Source organism: Cuculus canorus, chromosome 7 (genome assembly GCF_017976375.1).
Source record: "Cuculus canorus isolate bCucCan1 chromosome 7, bCucCan1.pri, whole genome shotgun sequence".
NCBI lineage: Eukaryota > Metazoa > Chordata > Aves > Cuculiformes > Cuculidae > Cuculus > Cuculus canorus.
In genome coordinates this window covers 24,775,718-24,800,424 of record NC_071407.1, presented here as the reverse complement: position 1 = coordinate 24,800,424, position 24,707 = coordinate 24,775,718, and the positions used below count along the sequence as shown (strand labels likewise).

The window sequence follows — 24,707 nt, the reverse complement described above, 5'->3', positions numbered from 1 at the left end:
TCTGGAAAACACTCATCTTTGGGCTCAGTGTTTTCCATCATTCTGGGTATTCGCTGACATATGCCACAAAAGCCAAATACTTGGATTTATGCTTACCTATCGATTGCTCTGATTCACAGAAAATAAAACAAACCACAGTCCTTAGTACGCTGTTGTCTTCACTGGCATCACCAGCCATGTAAGCCATCTCTATCCATTACTCCCCTTTCCTTTGCTTACATTCCCAGTGTTTGTTGACAGTGCAAGCAGCACACAGGAGATACAATGGGCTGACACAGAGAAGGAACGTGAGCGTGTTAGGTGTATTTGGGTTTCTTTTTAAACCCCTAATCTACATATTTGGAGAAGCAAAGAAAAAGAAATTACACGATTCATCTCTGACATTCTGCCAGATCACTTCAATCCCATAAAATGCCCCCTAATGACCTGCATATAATACCACAGTGCTACAGTGTCATTTAAATACTGCAGGGTTCTTCCACTGGCAGCGCTGGCTGCAGACTTAGTGTGTAACGTAAGGGATTATAGTGCCACTAAAATATTACTTAGTGCTGCTGAGATTTCAAATTAATTCTGGGAGCTAAATCATTATTCAGGTCTGTCTTTGCAGAGATACATTCCCCTGGTTGTTCTAATAACAGCGGGTTTAGAACTAAGAGGTTGGTGCTGTCTCTTTGAGGCTTGCTCAAACAAAGAAGTGGCTTCTAAACTGTCAAGGAAATTAACGCTGCAATGCATGGATGGTTGGGACCAAGAAAATAATGGGCTCAAATATTAAGAGAGCTCATAGCAATGTGTCTGATGAATCATTTTATTATTTCACAATAAAAGAAAAGATGAGTCCCACTTTCTCTATATTTATACATGTACACACTCATAAGTTCCTGTCCACCACCACATTCCTCTACAGACAGAAAATTTCTTCATATTTTAGGGGACAAATTCTTGCTCAAGTAAATAACAACTGTTGGAAGAAACCAGTCTGAGGATGTGGCTTTCAAGTTGTTCCAAGCTCTATTTTTCCAATCCTAAATAAACAAACGTCAGCTTTTTACAGCTCTGGTTTCTTTTCCCTATATAATTCCTGCTACGAGCAGTATTTTGTACCTTTAGGTAACTGCAGGACTTCCACATTAAGTCAGGAAGATCCCTGATGCTGTAATATAACCAATGTACAAAATAACTTGCTAACATATGAAGAAAGGGAAGACAAAACCAGAGGCTGGACTCATGGTAAAGGCAAATTTTTTTCTCTGAAATTTTGCTCATTTTTTACTTCGTGTTTAGATTAGTTTCCATTTCCCAGTTTAAAATACCAGGCCGCTCACTTTTACAATTAAGTTTCTTAAATCTGGGAAACATTCCCAAGACAAACTGTAAGAAAACCAACACAAAACACCCAACCCCAAACCATTTTTGGTAAATGAGAAACAAGATGGGGCCAAATATTGGGGCTGAAAACAACTTATGGTAGTGAGTCTTCATTCAGAATAATCAATCCTTCTCCTTATTAAAACTGTTACCGACTTCCTCATTCATTAATATTGTCCTTGTTTACGCTTGCAGCCAGGCCAAAGATTTTTCCCTCCCTCCAAATATAATTTCCTGCTATTGACAGACACGTTCAAGTGCTGGATGTGTGTACGTCTACATGGCACACTGCAGGCAGAGGCGAGCCTTCCTGGACACCATCCAAGCCAGCTGTAAATGAGCCAGCTCCAAACTGGAAGCTGTGTAAGCACAATTAGCACAGCAGTAAGCCTGATCTAACACATCCTGCCAAGAGACCAAGCTTATTAGCTCAAGCTCAACACAATGCTAACGATGGATATGGGGCTTCTGGTTTGGCTCCACATAGAGTGTGGCCGGCTGAAGATGAACAGATAGAGCTCATGTCTGCCAACGAGAGACATTGTAGGTACATGTTGTCTCAGGGTGAACCCCTCTATTGGAGTCTCCGTCCCTAGAAGTGTTCAAAAAACATGTAGACGTGGCACTTCAGGACATGGTTTAGTAGGCACAGTCGTGTTGGGCTGATGGTTGGACTGCATGAGCTTAGAGGTCTTTTCTAAACTTAAGGATTCTATGACTACTCATTTCCCTTTACGAAAGCTCCCAAAACATTCCGAGTGCAAACCAACAGGACCCAAGGGCTGTGAGCTGATGGTGGGAATGAGGGTCTCTCCAGGTGAGAAAATGAGGGTCTCCAGTATGAGGAAAAAAGACACCAGGCAGATATTAGGCTTCAGGTGGGAAATGAGCACCAGAAATACTACCAAAGGTGTGATGGAAGCAAAGAGTGAAGTACTGTGAGACCACAAACCGGTAAAGAGCACTCTAACTCTAGCTTCTTGGCTTGTATCAGGTGCAGGACAATAACGACTAAAAAAACCCCACAATCATAGAATCACAGAATGGTTTGGATTGGAAGGGACCCTAAAGATCATCCACTTCCACCCCCCTGCCATGGGCAGGGACACCTCCGGCTGGATCAGGGTGTTGAAAGCCTCATCCAACCTGGCCTTGAACACCTCCAGGGATGGGGCAGCTATGACTCCTATGGGCAACCTGTGCCAGGGCCTCACCATCCTTATTTAAAGAAAACATTTTTTTCTAATACCTTATCTAAATCTCCCTTCTTTCAGCTTAAAACTGTTCCCCCTGCTCCTTTACGTTACCATATAGCAGATGTTAAATGGCCTCGCTGCCTGAGAAGGAATCCATCCCACCAACTAATGAAGGATGCACTCGATTTGGTGGACATTTGAACAGTCCAAAAGAGGAACGGGGTCAGAGAAGGAAACCTGTTACCAAATGGGAACCTGAAAAAACAGTGTTCCTCTAATGCCAGAGTTTATATAAAAGGAACAATGATAATCTGGTGGTTTGCAACAGTTTGTGAGAGAAACTTACGTATTCAGGGCAAAATGAAACAAAAATCAAAGGGTAACAATGAAAACCAAAGGGGAGAAAACATGTTTAAAGAAGTGCACCTGAAGAGACCAGGAATGTTTACATTTTAAAGGAAAGTAATGAAACGGTCATTGCTGAACTACACTAAACAGAAACCAGCCCACAGAAGTTAGCGAGCTTCTGTCCATCCAGTAAAAGAGCACACGAGCAAGAGGGAATTCTATTAAAGAAGAGCCCCTTTCAAAGGCAACAAAACGAAACACCTTCTTATTCCACAGGTAATTATTTTGTTTAGACTGTTGCTGTAGCAAACACAGCATCTTGGAAAGGTGGTGTTCATACTTGTTTTCTTCTTCTCCCTTGTAAAGCAGTACTTTTAATTTTCAGTTGTTTGAGCTTTCTGCTGTATGGGACAGATATAAGCAAGCAGGAGAAGGGACCCCATGCAGTGCCCCAGACATGCGCTCCTTCACATCTTCCCATTCTACAGCCCTATTACGTCTATTGTCACCCATGAGATTTTTGATTTATTTGAGTATATTGTGGTTTCCCATCATTGGTTTGCTCCAAATCTTTCCTTTGAAAAGCTGTAGTTTGATCTGTGGTGCAGACTCCACACTCCCAGTAGAGCACGAGGAGTTTAAATAGTTGGCCCTAAGCATCAGTTAGGGCTGTACTGCACCCAGCACTCCCAGCACTCCGATAACACAGGTCTCGGTCATCCATATCTTTGTGATTCCAAGCAGCACTTGAATCATTGAGGTGCTTCAACGGATTTTTTTTTTCTTCCCTTTCCCTGTCCTTTCATAAACTTCTGAAACTATGAACAAATCAAACTGGATTAATCATACCAGGTTAAGAAATGGACTTAGGCAGAAACAAAAGAAATGAGAGCTGAGATTACGCTTGCATTGTTCTTTTGTCTTGGGAAGGAAATAAATTCCTTTTTCTCTTTCCCCACTTGAAGAACTGGAAAAGAAAGCTGTGCTACCAGAAACATCAAGGCCTAATAAAATGCATGATAAAATAGTTGTACTTTAAATTTTCTAACTTCAGTAAGAGAGAAATGTAGTTAAATACTGGTCAGTATGAAACATACTTTAAAATCTGCAACACTACTATTGCAGATTAATTTCAACTTATTTAGAATTATAGAATCGTTAGGGTTGGAAGGGACCTCAAAGACCAGCTAGTTCCAGCCCCCCTGCCATGGGCAGGGACATCCCACTAAATCAGGCTGCCCAAGGCCCCATCCAACCTGGCCTTGAACACCTCCAGGGACTGGATTTAAAAATACATATATAATATATAATCACCAACCAATAACAGTCTCCTTTCTGAAACATGATCTCAACTTAAACACATATATCTAACACCTAATGTATGTCTAATATATACAATACACCTATGCATAAGCTGCACAACTCAAATTACCATTAAGTCCCTTTCCTTATGTATGTTTTCAGTGAAAAGATTCAAATCCTTGGCTCATAAAGCAGCTGACCTAACACGCTCTAGAAGAACATTCTTCTAATAGCTGGAAGAAAACAGTGGGGAGACAAACAAGATAAGGGCAAAAGGGAGGGTACAGAAGTAAAATATTTGCCAGTTAGCTACAAATACTTTTGCACTGAACAAAAATAAATATTCAATCAGGGTATTATTTCTTTAGGAGAGAGTTCTTCGCACAGACACAGGTCAGCGACCCTTCTAAGGCTGTGGGAATCACAGAATGGTGCATACCACGAAACTTGCGCTTATCACAATAAAGTAGGTTTAGGATAGAGCAATCTCCCATGCAAGTACTTGACAAACAGGATCACAGAATCAGAATTCCACCAGACCATGTTGCTCAAAGCCCCATCCAACCCGGTTTTGAAAGCCTTCAGGGATGGGGCAGCCACCACTTCTCTCAGCAACCTGCGCCAGTGCCTCATCACCAGCATAGGAAAACATTTCTTCCTAACAGCTCATCTAAATCTCCCTTCTTTCAACTTAAAACCATTCCCTCTCACCCTATCCCTGCCCTCCCTGATGAAGAGCCCCTCTCCAGATTTCCTGTAGCCTCTTTCAGTACTGGAAGCTGCTCTAAGGTCTCCCCAGAGCCTTCGCTTCTCCAGGCTGAACAAGCCCAACTCCTCCAGCATGTCCTTGGACAGGAGGTGCTCCAGCCGTTGGATCATCTCTATGGCCTCCTCTGGACTGGCCCCAAGAGATCTCAGTCCTTCCTCTGCTGAGGACTCCATAACTGAATGCAGGGCTCCAGGTGAGGTCTCATGAGAGCAAGGATACTTGTATACTGATCCTAACTGGTATCCCTTCAAAGCAATACTTACTTTTTAAAAAATAAATAACATAATAATTAAAAATAAGCAGAAGCCATCTGCAAAGGAAGTCCCTCAGACTAAAAGGCCTATCTACACTCAGTGTGTATACACTACTTTTTGTTTAGACAAAATAAAACCAGAAGCAACTGCAATGTGTCTGCAGCAAGTTCTATTTTTAACCGATACTGTCCTGCCAGTATCAATTCATCCAGATAGAGAATCCTTCATTAAAAACATAATTTATTTTGGTTGCTTTTCACTGTGCTGAAGTGACATCTTTCCCAACTGCTGTCAAAAGCAATTAGGAACACAGAACATTTGAGAACAAGTTTTAACCATGATTCCTGTTGGCCTGCCTAAACAAAGTTTCCTTAGTTTGGGAAGTCCTAGATGGCAAGGGGCAAAGCCAAGTGGCATGAAAAGTATTATTAAAACATACATATTATCATTGCAAAATTTACTGTAAGAAGACTTTGCACATGCTTATAAAGGCATAGAAGGTACAAACCACTGAGACGTACTAAGGAACACAATAAAAAACTGCAACAGCCCCCAAAAAAAGGAAACTCTCGTGTGCTATTTCTGCTAGCTGAAGAGATGGATTTCTGTCCCTTTTTCACCTGAAATTTAAGGTGCTACAGCATTTCACTAAAAAGCACAGCACTGAAGAGAACTCGGGTAAGAAGTTACCAACATTTCTCTCAGTTGTACTGTACAAGATTTCTGGGGTATTGCTTCAGATGTTTACGTGACCACTTGGGGAGGGAAAAAGACACATGTATGCAGATAACGCTCAACTTACAACAGTTTGCCATAAATCATGTCTTACTTTTGCAACAGATAAATATAAATCCTCAAATATTTCTAATTTAAGCTGATCATTGAAACAGTATGTTTTCCCCCTACGTAGAATCACTAAGGTTGGAAAAGTCCCCTAAGATCATCCAGTCCAATCATCAGCTCAACACCACCGTGCCTACTAAACCATCAAGCCTCTTTTCCTGCTGCATCTTTGCCTTATTTTTGCCACCTTAAGACCTTCCCAGCAGTTCAATATATGATTTTTCTCTTCTTCCTTCTCTCCTGTCTTCTGTCATCCAACATTGGTGTTGCTGTGTTCACACGGGTGTGTGGGGCTACCCGAAGGAGTGGGACAATATGGAACCTGTGGCAGTCAGAAATTCCATATTTTATTGAAACAAAACATGTAGCATCACGATGCTACATTTCCACGGGATGGTAGCACTAAATAATCAGTCGCACTTAAAGATGGGCTTCAAAATGTATGGTAGGGGAAAGAAAGAAGGAGCGAGGAAGCCTTGTCAACGTGCAAAACCCAAGCCCTCGCTCAAGACCCAGTCTACTGATGCTCCATCCTTCCAAGAGCTGGATTTTGGGAGGAGGGGTGGGGGGGAGAAATTTACTGTTTTGTACTTCAAAGGAAAGCTCTAAGACAAACTATACTGCCTTTTTGTCATTAATAACATGAATCAGCAACAAGCCTATCTTGATATGGTTATAAACCTTCCACTGCCCATGCCCTGAGCGGCCTCAGTGAATACACAGCCACATTGCTGGGGCGGTAAAGCTGGAACAAGCAGCTCCTACCTCTGGCTGTTTGTTACCAGCTCCCCTCGCATTGCCCTCTCCCCATCCCTCTCGGTAGCATTAGGGCAGCTCTAAGGCACTGTGTAGCCAACGGAGCTGGTTAACCTAAAAATAGTCCATTCATCCTCCTCCCTCCCTCCTCATTTTTGGCAGGTTATTTTTAAAACAGATCAGTTCTCTGCTCTTGTTCAACAGACAGCTCAGCATGACTGGAAGGGGATGGGAGGAGGAGAAGATGCCTCCCTGCCAGAGAGGGGGTAAGAGGGACTGCAGGGTCAGAGGAGGAAGAACGTGAGATGCATCTCTGCCAATCAGGGGTGTAAGAGGGACTGCGGAGTCAGAGATGGAGAGTACGCATTCCTGCCAGCCAGGGGTGTAAAAGGGGCTGCAGGGTCTCCATCAGCCCCCCTGACATGAAGACAGAACAGACCCATGACACTACCAACCAGCAGAGAGAAACTCACAGCTGAGTCTGCGCTGGGCAAAGTCTCCAAAGGAGCACGTGCTTTCCCTGGTGTTAGCAAGGAGAGGTTTGCATAATCTTAACCCTCACATCCCAGGAGCCAGAACTAATTCTGTGCTTTTCTGATTTGACTTGGGGATTCTCGGCTGCCGCAGCAGGACTTCGGAAATGGCTCTTCACCATAACCTTGTTTGAGTGCTCATCTTCTGTTTGCATTGCTGGAGCTTGCAAGATGACAGCTATCAAGACAGATTACTGAATGCCACTCACAGTGACACATGCCAAAAGTAAACCATTAAGACCGTCTAAATAGCGGAGTTAGGCTTAATATGTAGGTTGCCAGTTAAGTAAAAGAAGAATTCTAGGCAAATTTAGCAATTAAAAAAGTGCTAAATATCTTTTAACTTTTTTCTTTAAAAAAACCAGATGAATTCTTAAAATTCACTGGAGTGATCAGATAAAAGCTTCTGAATTCCTAAAAAATCCCACATCTAAAGGGTAATGAATTGAGGCTGCCAAAAAAAAAAAAAAAAAAAAAAAGGGCGGGGAGGTGATAGAGAATATCATAATTAAAAAATAAATCCTCCTCCCCCCTAGTGCTTTCTGTGTTTATGAAGCCTCCGGAAATACCATGGCAAACATTCCAGCTCTACAGCAGTGAGGCCACGTGACCCAAAGACACAGCAAGGAACTTCTGTCCCCAATTTCTTCACTAAACGGAAAAGTGATTTTTGTTTTTTTTTAAACCAGGATCCAAGCCTACGGAAATCTCCAGGAAATTTTCAGGAACACAAGTTTTAAAACAGGGTGGGTTTGGATGTGGATTGTGTTTTTTTTCCCCTAAGCATTTGCTGCATTTCTATGCCTGCACAAGTTCTTTTTATATTCAAAGACCAAAGTCTTACATCTATATTCAGGGGATATAAAATTCAGCGTACTCTTTAAAGGACCACTAAAAACTACTTGCAATGTCGTCTCAATCTCCTATTGGTCTTACAATCAGTCCTAATCTATTTCTTAATATAGCCAAGATCTTTTCCCAGTGAAAATGATGGCACAGATAAAACCTCTCCTCCTTCTGGTCTTCCCATATGATGGCAGTTACAGCTATTAACGAAAGGATTTATTCACATCAGCTTTACTATACACTACGAAACAAAGCACTCAAAATGTGAGCTTGAATAACAACCTTCCTTTTTTACAAACAATCAAATGTAAGTACTTGGAAGTTATCATTTAAAATGTAGGAGTACAGATGAATCACAGCATAATAGTTGATTATCAGTTGAAATTTGTGTTCTGTCTTAAAACAAAATAGAAGAAAGCATCACCATACAAATCAGAACACAGTCCTGCAGTACAAAAGCACAGCAAACAGCAGCACACACCACTAACTCGCTTTAGCAGCCATGTCAGAAGCGCTTCTAAGGATCAGAGGGAAAAGAGGGATGGCATTTCTGCTGGAAGCAAGTTTTACACTTTAGTCTTTCCTCTCCCCTCTCTTTCAGCCTATAAATATTAGTCTTACACATATTCCTCCCATATAGCTCTTGAAAAGGTTGAGTTTTTCAAGGCTGAGAGCAGACAGAAATGTTCATCAAGAAATGCCTTCAGGTCAACTGTCTGTAGCTCATCAAAGTGCAGCACTGAACACACGGATGAGGGGGAGGAGGATTATATGAGCTTGGTAGAGCAGATTAAAAAAATAATCCATGTTCTGATGATCATTAACTTTTTCCTTTTGGAAATGGGTTCAGTTATCATCCATGCACCCTCAGTGGTGAAGGTCACCAGGGCACTGACTCCTCCCCGCCCTGATTCCAGCTGCATTCAAAACAACCACAAATACCTGGAAGTTTCTTTAATGCTATTTCCCAATGCAATGCAAGGGAAATGTGACAAGGAGTAGAAGTGAAGATGACCCACATAACAGTGCAAGGAAAGGCAGCTGGTCTACAAGAAAATTGAGACGTAGACCAAATTCTTCAGAAGCTCTGAACTACACTGGAAACAGGCAAAAATGAGATTACCTATTGCTTTATAAAATACTTAAAATACCTAAAAAACCTCAAACCAAAGCAAAAGCAGCAACAGAATAAATTTGCATGGTTTATTTTTCTTAAGGGGAGGAGGCAAAAGAAACTCTGGACAGCCCACGCTGGTTCTCATTCTGTACAACAGCCAGACATGAGCTACATGAGCCATCAGACACATTACTGACACTACTGCTCACTTCTATACTCAGAGATTTCTACTTTGTTTATTATAAGGGCACATTTATTGGCAGCAAGTAGAACATATTATTGCTCTGTTTTATAGCTCGAATGGCTCATGCAAAGAGTAATTTGTTTGCATTCCGTATGAGGATCAATACTGTAGCAGGGATGGCCCAAGGAATGTTTATGCTGAGGGCTTTGCTTGCAGTGTTTTGTTGTTGCAATCAATTGACCAAACAGGGCTGCTCCTTAGAGCAACAAATAAACTTTGATAGTGACCAGATCAGCCATTAAAGCACAAAACACAATGTGGTGTCTGGAAAAAGACTGAAGGCCCACAACTTTCCTACCTGAATATTTCCTGCCGACCTTTCTTCCTCTGGGTAGCTGGGGACTGTTTCCTCAATGCCCTCACATAACGAGATCCATTTTCCTGCAACAAAAACACAGACACATCACTCTTCCGTTCTCCTGCATAACACAGCAGCAGTTGAAGCAGCTCAACCGGCAGACCTGAAAGGAATGAAGAGCACTGAGGAGTCCCAGGACCAAGCCTGGAGGAGCAGATCTGCAGGTGGGTTCCAGCCCAGCTCTGCCACCCCCAAGCTTTAGAGGCTCACTCTGGCAATTTAAGTCCTAGAGGTTTTCTTGCCTGCAACAATGAGACAAGAAGATAGTAGGAACTCTTTTGAGGTTTATATAAAAATTTCCTGAGCCAAATAGTACTTTTTTTTTCCAGTTAAAGGTCATGCTGAAGTCTCTTTTATTCTCTTTATAAAGGGTACTCGCTGACTGTTGTGAGCTAAGTGCCATTACGAAAATAAACCAAACCCCAATCACTGCTTAAGCAAATATGCCAAAATACCTCAAAACCACCATACTGGCTGAAGCAAAACAAAGCAAGTATATGGATTACTGCGATTTCTAGGAAATGCTTTTTAATTCTAAAGAAAGACTGCAAAGGGAGACAGGGAAACGTTTACCGGCAGCGTGTATTCTATTTTGCTACATGCTGTTTCAGCAGGCAGACAAGGTCTCCTTACAGTCCTACACTCCTAAGCTCCAAAACTACTGAAGAAAGGAACTCGATGACCACATTTTGCTTCTCTTTTGACAAACTTCCAAAGAACTTTCATGCAGAAGAGTTTTCTATCAAACACGGGAAAGCAAGGACTACGCAAAAAAATAAGGCACACAACTTGCAGCCAGACCAGCTGTGGGAACAGACACTTCTGTAACAACTTGTGAGACCCAGAAGTCACAAATGACTTGAAAAATGCAGAAGGAAAATCTCAAGTTATTAGAAATAACTTGCTACTTGCATTCAATAGTTGCTGTGTAGTTCTATTTATTCTGGTCACTGATAATTCACTACTAAGAGGCTGAGAGAATTGGGGTTGTGCAACCCTGAGAAGAGAAGGCTCCAGAGAGACCTTAAAGCAGCCTTCCACGGACTGAAGGAGGCCCATAGCAAAGATGGGGACAGACTTTTTATTTTAGCAAGGCCTAATGTGACAGGACAAGGAGTTATGGTTTTAAATTAAGGGAGGGGAGACTTAGACTGCATATAAAGAACACATTTTTTACAACAGGTGTGGTGAAACACTGGCACAGGTTGCCCAGAGAGACAGTGGGGGCCCCATCCCCCAACATCAGGTTGGAGGGGGCTCTGATTGAATTGAAGATACCCCTGCTTCTGCAGGGGGGTTGGACTGGATGACCTGCAAAGCTCCACTCCAACCCAAACCATTCTATGCTTCTAATTCATAGAGAATATAAACACATCTGAGAAATACATGTTAAGAACGGTCATCTCATCCCTGACGTGTACAGTGTCAGCAAGGGACTACCTGCTTCAGACAGGAACTCTGCTGACTTTCCTGTCCCACAACAAAAGGCAGTGTTAGAGGAGTTACATGTTCACAGGCGCCCTGGGTGAATAATTGGCTTTTAGGGCCTCATTGAATTGTGAATGTTTTCCCCCAGAACATATTTATTCTCATTCAGAAGTTCTCCCCAGTGCTTTTGTTCTGCTTATACAAGTCAGGAAAAACTTGTTAATTGATTCAGATTTAGGATGTGTTAACATGACTTTGTCAGTTAATGCAGAATGGGTCTTTAAAGAAGCTGCAATTAGTTATTTATCCAACTTCTAACTTCATTCCTCCAAACGTTCAACTTTTTTTCTGTCTACCCCAGGAGCACCCACCATTCCAGGTGTGACTGGATGGGACTGTAGCAAATTCAGCTGCAGCATTTACTTGGCAGCTTAAACTCTACCTCTCAGGACTTTTGGCTGGATGCTTGCTTCCAGCCCCTTCATTTAGGCAGCTGGGCCAGGGGAACTCTTTTGTCTGCAGCATGTTGCTTAGTAAACAGACGTGCCAACACAACATTGGTAGGAGTGATCAGCCTTGATGGCATAGGGTAGGAATAGAGGCTGCTGAAACCAGCTGAAACTGCAGTGCTGCAACACATGCGGCACCGCATCACTCCCAATGCTCCACACCCCCCCCTCCATGCTTTAGCTCTGCCCATCTCTAAAATTGGCACCACAATTCCTCCTTTGCTTTATAAAGCACCTCTGAAAAGGGCTATCCCATTAACATTCCTGTGAATTCACATTACAGACCATACATCCCTTCCACAGATCAGGTCCAAGCCTCTTCTAAAGATGCTGGCTTTGTCCCTGCCAGCATCTGTTCCCTTGTTTCACCATGCAACCTCCGCAGGGGCAGTACCATCTCCCCACTGCCACCCCAGCCTGCATCCATGCTCTCATGCCAGCCCCAGCTCAGCCAGCACACATCATGGGGTTTTGATATGAAATACAACCAGCTTCTAACAATAAGACTGACTTTCTTTTAAAGCCTGAGCTGTTCTCTCGCGCTGTTTCTAGGAAGAATCTCAAAATGGTTTCACTGGCATGGTCAAAACCTGAAAATGAGAACACATCATAGAATTATTGTGGTTGGAAAAGACCTCCAAGATCATCAAATCCAACCATCAGTCCATCACCATAGCTACTAAACCATGTCCATACATGTGCCACGCCTACACACTTGCTGAACACCTCCAGCGATGGAGTCTCAACCGCTGCCCTGAGCAGTCTGCTCCAGTACTTCACCGCTCTTTTGGTAAAGAAGTGCTTCTTAATATCCAATCTAAACCTCCCCTGGCATAACTTGAAGCCATTTCCCTCTTGCCCTATCACTTGCTATTCAGGAGAAGAGACCAGCACCCACTTTACCATGACCTCCTTTCAGGTAGTTGTAGGGAGTGATGAGGTCTTCAGACTAAACAATCCCAGTTCCCTCAGCCCCTCCTCATAAGATTTGTTCTCCAGACCCTTCACCGGCTTCGTTGCTCTTCTCTGGACAACCTCCAGCCCCTCAATGTCCTTCTTGTAGCGAAGGGCCCAAAACTGAACACAGGATTCGAGATGCAGCCTCACCAGCACTGAATACAGAGGGACAATCCCTTCCCTGCTCCTGCTGGCCACAGCATTGCTGATCAAAGCCAAGGTGCTGTTGGCCTTCTTGGCCCTCTGGACACAATGATGGCTCAAGTTCAGCTGCTGTCTAGCAGCAGCCCCACGTCTTTTTCCATCAGGCAGCTTTCCAATCACACTTCATCAAGCTGATGCGTAGGGAAGAGGAGACAACTGGAAATACCTTAAACCCAGCATCAGCCATCCTTCCCAGATGCAAAACCATGGCCTCACTGTGGCACAACTTGATGCCACGCAGCCTCCAGCCTTTTTCATAACCGGCTCACGTCCTATGATGCAGCTGCACCAGCAGACACTGGAAAACACCACATCCTTCCTACAAATACCCACCAGGGCCCATCGGGGGATGAGTAAAGCAGGGTAGGTATGGTGTGCCGGACAGGAACACTTCCCACTCCTCCAGAGCCACAAATATGCAGGGTTTTGGCCACAAACCATTCCCCATTCAAGATCTCGGGCACTTTGCATTAGATTATTTCTACAGTAATGCATATGTGGTGCATTAGAAGCACATAATACACAAAACCCTTGCTCTGAGTGGATTACACTGTAAAAATCAATGTGGTGAAGGAGATGACCGACACAAGGAGGGACAGCTGCAGAAACTGAGAGGAGGATGGAGAGGCAACACAGCAGGGCTGCCAACACTGGCGATTTTATTATGTCTTCAGCAATACATAGAATTTTTCTTAAAGCCACCTCTCCAAAGTCTCATCATCTCATAAGAACTTCAGCTTTTGGGTTTTAGTTCTACTTTATTTTATACTTTTATATTTATACTTCTATACTTTAATTTCACATTATGTATTGCTGATTAAAGCACTTCTAATTATTCTTTCAGGAGTTGAGGTGATAGAAGGAGACTAAGCAGCTCAGCAAACACCGAAGGAAACTCTTTTCCTCTCCCTTCCCATCAGGCTCAACTTCAGTCAAACATCTTCTTTCCCCTCTCCTTTGCTAGCCCAACTTCCCCTGTTTCCACTACGCCTTATACTCAGTCCATCCCACTGCCTTTAGCGAGGCCAGAGGCAGCGCAGGAGGCTGCAGGTTGCGCGAGCAATGGTTTACGTCTGCTTCTCCTTGCTGTCTCATTCATCCTTCCACTACTCTGCTGCTGCATCTGATTTCCCCTGTCCTGCTCTGGAGCGGTCACAGTCACCCAAGGATGCTCTTGCTGTGGCCTGGAGTGGCTGCAGTCCCTCAAAGGCCCTCACTCCCACACAGGTTAGCTGCAGTCCCACAAGAACATTCCTGCGGGCAGGAATGCCACCAAACCCATCAATTTAGGCCCAATACACCAGACAGTTTCAGCATTTTTCTTTTAACATGGTGCTCTGGTTCTTGGAGGTTTTGCCAAAATGAATCAATGGAAAAGGTCAATATACATAAAGGAAACACCCAGAGCAAACTGTGCATCACAGCAAGTCTTAAGGCATATAAACAACACTAAAGGAGGAAACTGGAAGAAATCCAACAGGAAAGCACACAGAGTTCATCTTTAGGCCTCTTAAGGCTCAGACGTATCATTGCAATGGACTCGGGTCAAGCACAAACAACTTTCCCTGCTTTCTTATCACGCCCTGGTCCCACCTGGCGGCTGCCAGCTTTCACAAGCAGGTCTATTATACATCTTTTTGGACTATTACAGATTTTCCTGGAGTCCTGTGTCTCTTCCTCAGCCTTATCCTCCGAGGAAAGAAAGAGGCACTCCAGGCTATCTCACTGTCTACACCTTAGTGCTCAGCTTGTGCTAGACTTAAAATGATTTCAACTCAAACCATTCTATGATTCTATGAATTGTAAATAAATAAAATTCTAAGTGTAAACAAGAGCAAAACCTTCAGCTTACATACACAAAATACCACTTGGCCTTTACATACCCAAACAAAAACGAAGAGATGGCAAATACAACACACACAGAGAAATTCTTGGAAAACAAAAATGCTGCAGTCACAGTTGAGTGTGTTGTACAATCTCCTTTTAGAAATACCTAAGGCTGGTACACTTCAGAGCTTTCCAAGTTCCAGCATTATTCTCCTTGAACTGCAGAGTATGTTCCAACTCAAAATTCCTCTAAAATCACAGCATGTAGTAATCCTGACTTCCTCTTTATCCAGGGCTGTAAATGGGTCATAAATGAAGAACTCGAAGAGCTGTGCTTCCTAACTAAGCTCACCGGTCAAAAAGATAGTTCTGCTACATGGGAAAACTTACAAGCTTGTACAGTGTTTAAATATTGTGTGTAGTCCCTGTTAGTTGTCACAGCCCTCTATCAACTCGGGAGTTTTTAGAAACTTGAGCTTTTTAGAAAATCTGAAGTAACTCAGAATCAACATTGAGTGTACGAGCATTGGATGATGCCCTCTGCCAAAAAAAAGGGGGCTAATCTGCTAGTTTTGTATGAAAGAGAAGCATAAAGTGTTGCTAAAGTAAGCTATGCAAAATAGGAGGGGGTTTTGAAAGGGAAATAAAAGAGAGAAACAGAGGCAAAGCACAAAGCAGGTTAGTGTGCTCCTTTCCTAGGCAGAGCTGGGCTAAGGAAGAAGAGTAAAGTTGGAAAGAAAAGATCTAGGAGGATGGAAGCAGAAGGAAGCGGGGGCAGACAAACGGCAGCTTCAAACCGACAACTTTCCATTTTGCCTACACCTAGACATGGTCCTCAATAACCCTCATTAAAACAAGAACCAAAGAGCACACGAACACATCACACTGAAATGCAGCAGCCTGTAAAATACCAGCATTCATCTGATGGATCAGAAAAGATAGATACTTCTTCCAAGCACAAGCAGCAGAAAGCAGCCACGTTGCACTGAAACACCCCATGTTCCTTGCCTGGCACTGCCAAAGGTATCCTTCCCCCTGCTTTAAAGCACTCTGCCTGCCTGTCCTGATGAGCTCTGGCAATTCGTTACCACTTCTCAAGGGACCACTGTAGTAACCACTCCCACATAGCCCACGGCAGACAGTAGCGTATTAGACTGGCAGAGGGCTGAGCTGCCAACTCAGAGGCACAGGATAACAAGCACTATCAACCTCGGCTTAAACAGAATCATTGTTCTGGAGATTGGACATCTCTTGTGAAATCCCACTATTACGGACCGTTTGCCATCTATTTCTGTAGCAACTTTTTGAGTTTGTTTTATTCTATTTCAGAAATTTTTTCCCCCTTCCCTTTCCCTTCTGTTCTATTGTACTCACAGAGCCTTAAACAATAATGCACTTGAGCACAGCCATGGAAGTGGTTTGAAGGAACAAAGGCTGCTTCTGGCATAGCCAGTGCATCCGACTCTCCCTACGCACAGCTGCCTGCATATCCTCCACAGATTTACAGAGCAGCAGAAGCTCCCGATTTCCCTCTGTTTCTCCTGTGTTTTGGGTACAAAATAAGCAACAGGCAGGAGGAGCACGCTGGAACAGCCTTCCAGTGCTTAAAGGGGCCTATAGCAAAGCTGGGGAGGGGCTCTTTCATCAGGGGGTGCAGGGATAGGAGGAGGGGAATGGTTTTAAGCTGAAAGAGGGGAGATTTATATGATATCTTAGGAAGAAATGTTTTCCAGTGAAGGTGGCTAGGGAAGCTGTGGCTAGGTTGCCCAGGGAAGCTGTGGATATGCCATCCCCGGAGGTGTTCAAGGCCAGGTTGGATGGGGCTTTGAGCAATCTGATCCAGTGGGAGGTGGCCGTGCCCATGGCAAGGAGGGTGGAACTGGATGGGCTTTAAAGTTCCCTTCCAATCCTGCTATGATTCTATGAAAATCATACTTGAAGCATTGCCTAAGGGTGCAGGTGAATCGCAAGTAAGTTGTGCAGCTCATCTTGCTAAAGGAATAGGCAAGGAAAGGCTGACCTGAAAAGGAAGCAGTACGCCCCAGCAAGATGAATTTAAAATAAACCTAACTCTAGAGAGGCGGTGCAGTGGAAGCAGAGCATCGCAGGCTCTGCTAAAGCAGATTATTGCCACCTCTAGCAGTTAGCACCCACCCTAGTAGCGTGCCATCAACTTAATTCTCAAACGAGACTAGCAGAACAGTGAGACAGGATTAGACATGCTTGTTTTTAACCATTCATTTCTCTCTCTGGTGGAATACCATCAGCATAGCATTGGCATCAAAATTACGACTCTTCAAAATGTGAAGAGTGCGTTTTTAATTTTACATGTAGCTGTTATATCGTGTGGGGTTATTTATTTTTTAATTTAAAGTGGTAAAATATATTTAATCTGTTTTGAGAAAAGCACAAATTGATTTAGTAAGCAGTTCCAGGCTTTCCCTGGAGACACTCAACCACATTCAGCAATCTGGATAGAAGCTGAGGCTTCACTAGAGTAATTTTAATTGTAGGTCATAAGAAACGTCAAGATATAAAACACCAAGGAATCCTAAAAATTAAGCCATCATCTCTGAGATTAACATATGTCTTATATTTGGCAGTAGAGTATTTTTTAAAATCTTTATGGCTTTACTACTTAAGCACAGCAGCAGAGCAAATGACTTAGAGCTGCATGTAATACACGTACGTTATTTTTGCTGGTGGGGGGAAAACCACCCCAAAACGTATATTAAGGGGAAAATATTGGGTGAAAAACTGAAAATACTACACTTGTGATGGTAGTGTATCTTCTCCATTTTGTTTCACTATACTAAACAACTTCGGTTTACAAGCAAAAAATGTTGTTTCATCTTGTTTAGAAAACATCCTTTACTACTACAGTATGAAAGACATGGGGTTGTATAAACAGCAACACATAAAGGGGAGCACAAAAGTGAGGAAAGATGGTTTTTAAAGAAAACTTCAAACCAAACAAACCAACCCAAACTTTCAAAGCTTTGTGCTCAAGTTTTAGAAGGGAAAACTCTTCATTTCTTCTTTTTAAACAGCTTTTTTTCATGTGGAAAGTAACTCCAACTTCTGTACTGTAGCTTGAAGCTGGATCCTCCATTTACTAAAACCCTTTTGTAGAACTTGGCTGAGATTTCTAAGATTTCCCTTTTTTTCCCCACTTGCCTCAAATAACAATGGCAAAACAGAGCTCTGACCTTGGCAGAAGAAAGCAAGCACCTCTCCAATGTAACTTCTTAAAACAGAAGAAATTAAAAATTAGGTGCATTCACTTTCAAAACCAAAGAACAACTCTTACTAAAGCAATGTTTAAAGGTAAGCAATGTTTAAAGGTCAGCAATGTGAAATCAGTCGATGTAACACATGTCCATTCCTGACATCATCTTCCACTCCTGGAAGCTTAAATCACAATGGAAGTCACCAGTAAACAGGTATATGAACAGAAAGCAGTCCAAGTGATGTACTGGAGATGCACATTAAGGGAAACAAGTTTGTGTGTGTAGAAGTTAAAAAATAAAAGGGAGTAATTTTAACATCCTGTACTGCTGCCAGTCAACTCAATCAAAAAAAACCAAATATTAATTTAATTGGGTTTAGCCACTGTCCCTAGCAGGTATGTCAAAATCTATGGATGAACACATATCTCTCTCTAAACACAATGGTGGCTATCTCACACATGTTGAGATCTATCCACTGCTAACTCCTTTTTCTGGACCGCCTTCCCATCAGCTCACCGAACATCCCCATACTCAAACCATCATCTTCTCTGAGACCAAACACCGTGTACATGTGCATACACGCAAACCTACGCCTGCACACGGTGCAGTGTGAGCAAGGCTATCGTGCCAGGGAAGCCAACACCGCGACCCAAGTAAGACACAGGGAAACACAATTTTACAGAGCCAAGCCTTTTATGCAAATTAATGTCATTGAAATAAAAGCATTGAAAGGAAAAACAGTACACATGCCTCAGAGGAAGTCATGTCTTGGGATTTAATGGCTAAAGGCAGATCCCCCCCTCCCAATCCTCCCTGTAAGTCATTTGGCTGCAACGTATGAGCCGCTACCACATGCAAATACTCCCAAACTGGTAGCCCTGGATCCTGGCTTTTCTGGTCCCCTGGAGGGCTGCAGGGCAGGATCCAGGGCCTCTCCTCATGCCAAGCCCTGCCAGGCTGCCCATACTGAAACTCGAGGTCATCAGCAGCTTGGAGATGAAGCCAAGAGTAAGGAACATTACACAATTTTTGTTCTGTGTGGACATCTGAGCTGGAAAGACAGTCATTTCAAAACAAGCTGAAGTTCGCCTTGGGATCTTCTGAGTTTTACTGCAGGCTGTTCTTAAACTCCTCCACTGAGAGCATTTGTAAAACTCAGATTAATTTTCTGTGACACTGAAAAAGGAGAGGGGAGACCCTAAACAAAATCCCAGCCCTGCCTCACTGACTTTGCTCCTTACATCCGCATCAACAACTCGCTTCCCTCCTGTCCTCGAAAGCCCTTTCTCTCCAACATGGGAAAGCTTTTAACCCATATTACAGCTACCAGCATCCAGACCTGGCCCCAATCAGGCACTGCTGGGAGAAAGCCACTCCTCTGGCACAGAAAGCTCTGGAAAATCTTCCTCAGAGATGTGGCTGCTACTGACCATCACAGCTTCTGACAGAGGAGAGGCTCGTATCCGTATCTGCACCTCCACTTTACGTGTGCGTGGGGTGGATTGGTGAAGGAAAGTGAATTTTCCTTAAGAAAGTGGATGGAGAATTTCAACAACAGAGGCAGAGCTGCCTTCTGGCAGCTCCTCTCCGGGGGCGGAATGGACATCTGAGGAGGGGTGAATTAGTGGGAGAACAGCTGTTTGCTCAGTGAATGAGTCACAGGACTCGGCTATTAATTCTTCCTCCCAAGAGAATATGCCCCTATGCCAGCCCACCCACCATCCCATAAAACAAACAAACACACAATGGAGGTCAGGGAGGGGGAGCGCAGTAAGAAGGAAGGAAAAAAGGGGAAAAAAAAAAAACACCCAAGCATTTAATATTTACATACGAATGAAATGTTTCATTAATTACATACAGAATCAATTTGCAGCTATTTTCCTTAAATTTCTGCGTCGAGCCCACAGACTTGAAGCACTTTGAACTGTGCTGCGCCAGTAATTGTGGATGAATATTTTAGATCAGCCTTGAATCACTGTACCGCACACACCAAATGAACTAATAAGCTGCTCATGTGCGGACTACTAATGTATTTCCTTTCTTTCCAAGACAGATGGAGCACAGACTAAAAATCAGTTGAATTGGCTACTGGGAATCTTCAGAAAGACTTAGAAAAAAATCTTTAGTTCTACTGTTTTATTAAAAAAACTACTCAATAGCCTGCCTCCATTAAAAAGGAGCCAAGAAGATGCAGAAAAACCCAAACAAGTTTACAAAGATACGAAAAAAGAGCTGGGCATTTCACATTACTATAGCAGCCTCCAAAGAGTGACAATGAATAGTGCGATGTGAAACATCATTACAGGACTATTGAAAAGACAGACATATTTGCCTTTTATATGATATTTAACACAATATATCCATTTATGCGTCCAGTTTTGGGCCCTATACTACAAAGATGGCATTGAGGGGCTGGAGCGTGTCCAGAGAAGGGCAATGAAGTTGGTAAGGGGTCTGGAGAATAAGTTTTATGAGAGGCAGCTGAGGGACCTGGGATTGTTTAGCCTGGAGAAAAGAAGGCTGAAAGGAGACCTTATCCCTGTCTACAACTGCCTGAAAGGAGGCTGTAGCGAGGTGAGCGTTGGTGTTTTCTCCCAAGTGACAGGTGAGAGGATGAGAGGAAATGGCCTCAAGTTGTGCCAGGGGAGATTCAGATTGGATATCAGGAAAAATTTCTTCATGAAAAGGGTTCTCAGGCACTGGCAGAGACTGCTCAGGGAGGTGGTAGAGTCGCTATCTCTGGAAGTATTTAGCAGACAGGTAGAAGAAGCTCAGGGATATGGTTTAGTAGTGGATAGGCTGGACTTGATGATCTCAAAGGTCTTTTCCAACCAAATGATCCCGTGATTTTAAATCACATGTAGTGGCATATCAGTTCTGTAATCTGACAGATGTGTTCTAGTTTAGAGAAGCATCTGTTGAGTCATCAGGACATCAGAATAGTTAATTGTACTTTGGGAATGCTTTCAGAGATTAAAAGTTCCCTTACTTGAAGCAAATTGTAAGCGTCCTCATAGATTAAAACTCTTTTTTCATATACAAAATTAACATATGCACCCACACTCCAGAGAAATTAACGTCTGAAATGTAAAGAATAACTTCCCTGGGGGATCATCTGTTTTCATTCACCTCCTGTACACCCTTACCTCACACTGTTCTCAGCAATGTGGAACAGAAAACAAACACACAACTTGAATCACGCATAATTCTGAAATGTAAACTAAGATGTGGCCTATACTGGCTGGGCAAAGAACACAGAATCCTGCTTTTGGTCAAGATCTTTTACAAAATATGTAACAGCTGAAAACTGCTAGAACCTGGGGGTGATGAAGGCCAAGTTGGATGAAGCATTGCGCAATCTGACACAGAGGAAGATGTCCCTGCCTGTGGCAGGGTGGTTGGAATTGAATGATCTTTAAGATCCCTTCCAAACCAAACCGTTCTATGATTATGTCTGCTGTTTCTTTTCAGTAAAAAGCTTATTGTTATACTTCAGAAGCTTCAATTACTGTGTATTCTAAAAGAAATGCTGTACAGGCTGTATCATTTACCACCACAAGAGTATGAGACAAACCAGAAGAATCAGACCAAGCCTAACCATAGGCTGAGCAACATTAGGCCATCCTCACCTGAAGTGCTACCAATTGCTTCTTATATGCAGCCAGGGTCTAGACCCAAACAATCTCCATTCAGATACCTAATTATCCAAATATTTGAATTAAAAAAATAAATCAAAATACCTTGCTGAAGACTCATAGGAGTTTTCAACATGTATAAGCAAGTTACATTTTTCCATGCTTCCAACCTGAATTTTCTCACAGCCTTCTAGGCTCCATAGCAGTAGGACGATTAAGAAAATGTATTTTTAGGAAGAAGGGTCCTTTATATAAGCTTTGAATTAAAACAATTTGGCGGTAGAATTTTGTTTGGTTGGTATTTTACAAAAAAACTTCCAGTAAAACAAAATGAACCTACAAAAAAAAAAAAAATTACTGTTTTACAAGGCGTTACTCAATCTGCCTGGTTTGTCTCTCACGAATCACACAGTTCCCATGATTAATTCAATGAGCTATTTGATTCCACTCAAGAAGCGATCATAAAGCTAAAGTGTGAGTGCATAACCAGGAGCGCCGTACATAGCAACGCAGCATCAGGGGGTTGCTCCCTATAAATCTTGCAGTGACGGCACACCTCCACCCAACTAGACCATTATTCTTTAGTGTAGAGGAAATCAAACTTGAAGTGAGGATGTAAAAGTTGAGACAAGCACTGCAATCATGACCATGCTTTAAAAGGCTCCCATACTTCTGAAGTTACAGCATATTCCCTTATTGCTAAACCAAACTTGAGTCTGCCATCTCTGCTGCATTAAATTATTAGCTAATTAGCCCTGAGTAAGGGCAACAATGTGTTGATGCTGGCAAGCTGTGGAAAGAACACTTCAGTAAAGAAGATCAATAGCATCTTTGTCTGGCTCACAATAAGAAAATTGCTGGCCCAGGTTATGAGTTTAAGCCATTTTTCATTTGGCAGACAAGACAGCGCTAGTGACAGATCAATACAGTAACTTTACGATACGCTGCTGCTCCTGCAGATGGCAGGACCATAAACAGGCATCATTTTTAACGCCTGGAGCAATCCATTACTTTGACAGAAACCACCTGACCTTTTATAATATTTAGACATTCCTACACAAAAAGGGAAATTAGAAAACAAAACAGAGGGGAAATCAGTAGGAGTAGCTGTCCTGTAAAACAGAAGGGAATATTAGGTGTTAGCAAGTCAATATTTAAAGTAGCAAGGCTTGTCTTCTATTTGGGAGATGACCCTGAAGCAACAAACTGCCACCAGGTAGCTACTTATCCCTTCCAAGAGAAAATGTTATTGGGGATCAGTAATTCTTTGATGCAATTCTCTAATCTCTAGGTTATCTGGGATAATAAAAGAGCCTATTTATTAATCTGACACAAACAAACCACTTTAATGTGTCCATAGAACGTTAGATGAGTCACTTTAACACCTGCAATTAGTAAGCAATTGAGAGCATACAGCCACAAAGGAGTGGTTATTTTTCCCATATTGCAATATACTCACGGGATCCTTTGTACCTATGGGTTGCTGTTCTGCACCAGTACTGTGTCTGCCTGTAGCGTTCCACCATTTCAACAAAGGCAAAGGAAAACAAGAAGGTTTTACAAATTCTAGTGCTTTTACAGTGAGACCTCAAGTTGAAGAGAACGCAAACGATAGTGCCTTAATAAATTATTCAGGCCAGATCTTCAGCTGAGGACACAGGTGGAGCATCTGGCCCTATATTTGCAGTCATCTTTTTACTATAAACATGAAATAACCACAGAACATGGTGAATTAATCACACAACCAGCTTGCCTCTGCCTCCCCGTCGGAGGCTGGTTTGTGTCAATTACTGGAGAAATATCTGCTTAAGCAGGAAACTAATTTTACAAAAGCACATCGGGTTCGCAGGCTTTCATCAATACTTTTTGGTTGCTGCGAGTAACTAATTAACGTTAATGTCAACATAAAGGATAGAAGGAGGAGGAAAATATTAACGAGTGCAACATAAAAACTGAGCTGGCTGCCTCTTCCCCATCCAGGACTGCCACACAACTGGCTTCCCATCCCTGTCTGAAAATGAGTTATTATTAATTTGGTCACTGATTTTGCCATGCATGATGTAAGCAAACAGCACTACATTTTGCCCTTAACTAATGCCAATTATGCACAGCATTAGTTTGAAATACAGCAGAATAGCACACAAACCAGAAGCCTTTTGACTGGGCTCCACTCGTGCTAAGAATAACTTGGCACACACGTACACGACGCTAAATCTGCCAATGATCTGCTTTGCTCCAGCACGACCCCCCCTGTGCCTTCTACAAGATCCTATATACATCAAGCTGTGTTTAAGCAGGAAAACTAGCTATTGGATCTATTTTTAAAGCAAATTGAATTTATTCAAGCTCAAAGGCGAAGGATAGTTTCAACCATTTCACATTTATAGTCTCACCTCTTTTGAGCATGTATAAGGGCTCTTTATACCCAACTGCACTTGATCACACCAGCCAGCCACCAACCCTTGGTTTCAACCCAGCGACTCTGGCAGCCTACTGCAAAATCAGGCACAAACACACAGAATGGCAGCTCACAATTCTGATTTTCAGGAGACAAAATATCCTTAGAGACAACACCTCATGATCAGGCCAAACAAGACACCAAATAAGTTTACGGCTTAGGGTTTGGTATTTGCTTTTTGGTTTACTGCGAGGCATAAGCAGCTCACTACATTTTTGGTTGCAAACCTTCCAGGCATTTGTAAAAACATGAACAATTGTAGCACTCAGAAATAATTACTGATGGTTCCTTTACAGTGCCTCAATAACAACATGTCATTTTTTAGATAACAGTGGAAGGTATCCCTGCCCATGGCAGGGGGGTTGGAACTAAGGTCTTTAAGGTCCCTTCCAATGGAATGTGCTACTTAGGCAACAAGAGTGCTTATTACTTGCTTTTTGGTGCAATGACTTTCTAGGTATGTATTCTATTCAGCATTTCAGCCATTTTTATCCCACTCCTCCACGAAGCATATTCCTGTAT

At 42.7% G+C, this 24,707-nt stretch overlaps 1 protein-coding gene across 6 annotated transcripts in view; it reads right to left on the bottom strand.

Moving 5' to 3' along the window:
* ZMIZ1 (zinc finger MIZ-type containing 1) overlaps positions 1-24,707 on the bottom strand; it is a 362,798-nt gene that overhangs the window by 227,135 nt on the left and 110,956 nt on the right. For all 6 annotated transcript variants that reach the window (XM_054070990.1, XM_054070994.1, XM_054070991.1 and 3 more), the window contains exon 3: positions 9,878-9,960. The gene's annotated coding sequence lies outside the window, so the exon portion shown is untranslated. The remainder of the gene's footprint in view (positions 1-9,877; positions 9,961-24,707) is intronic.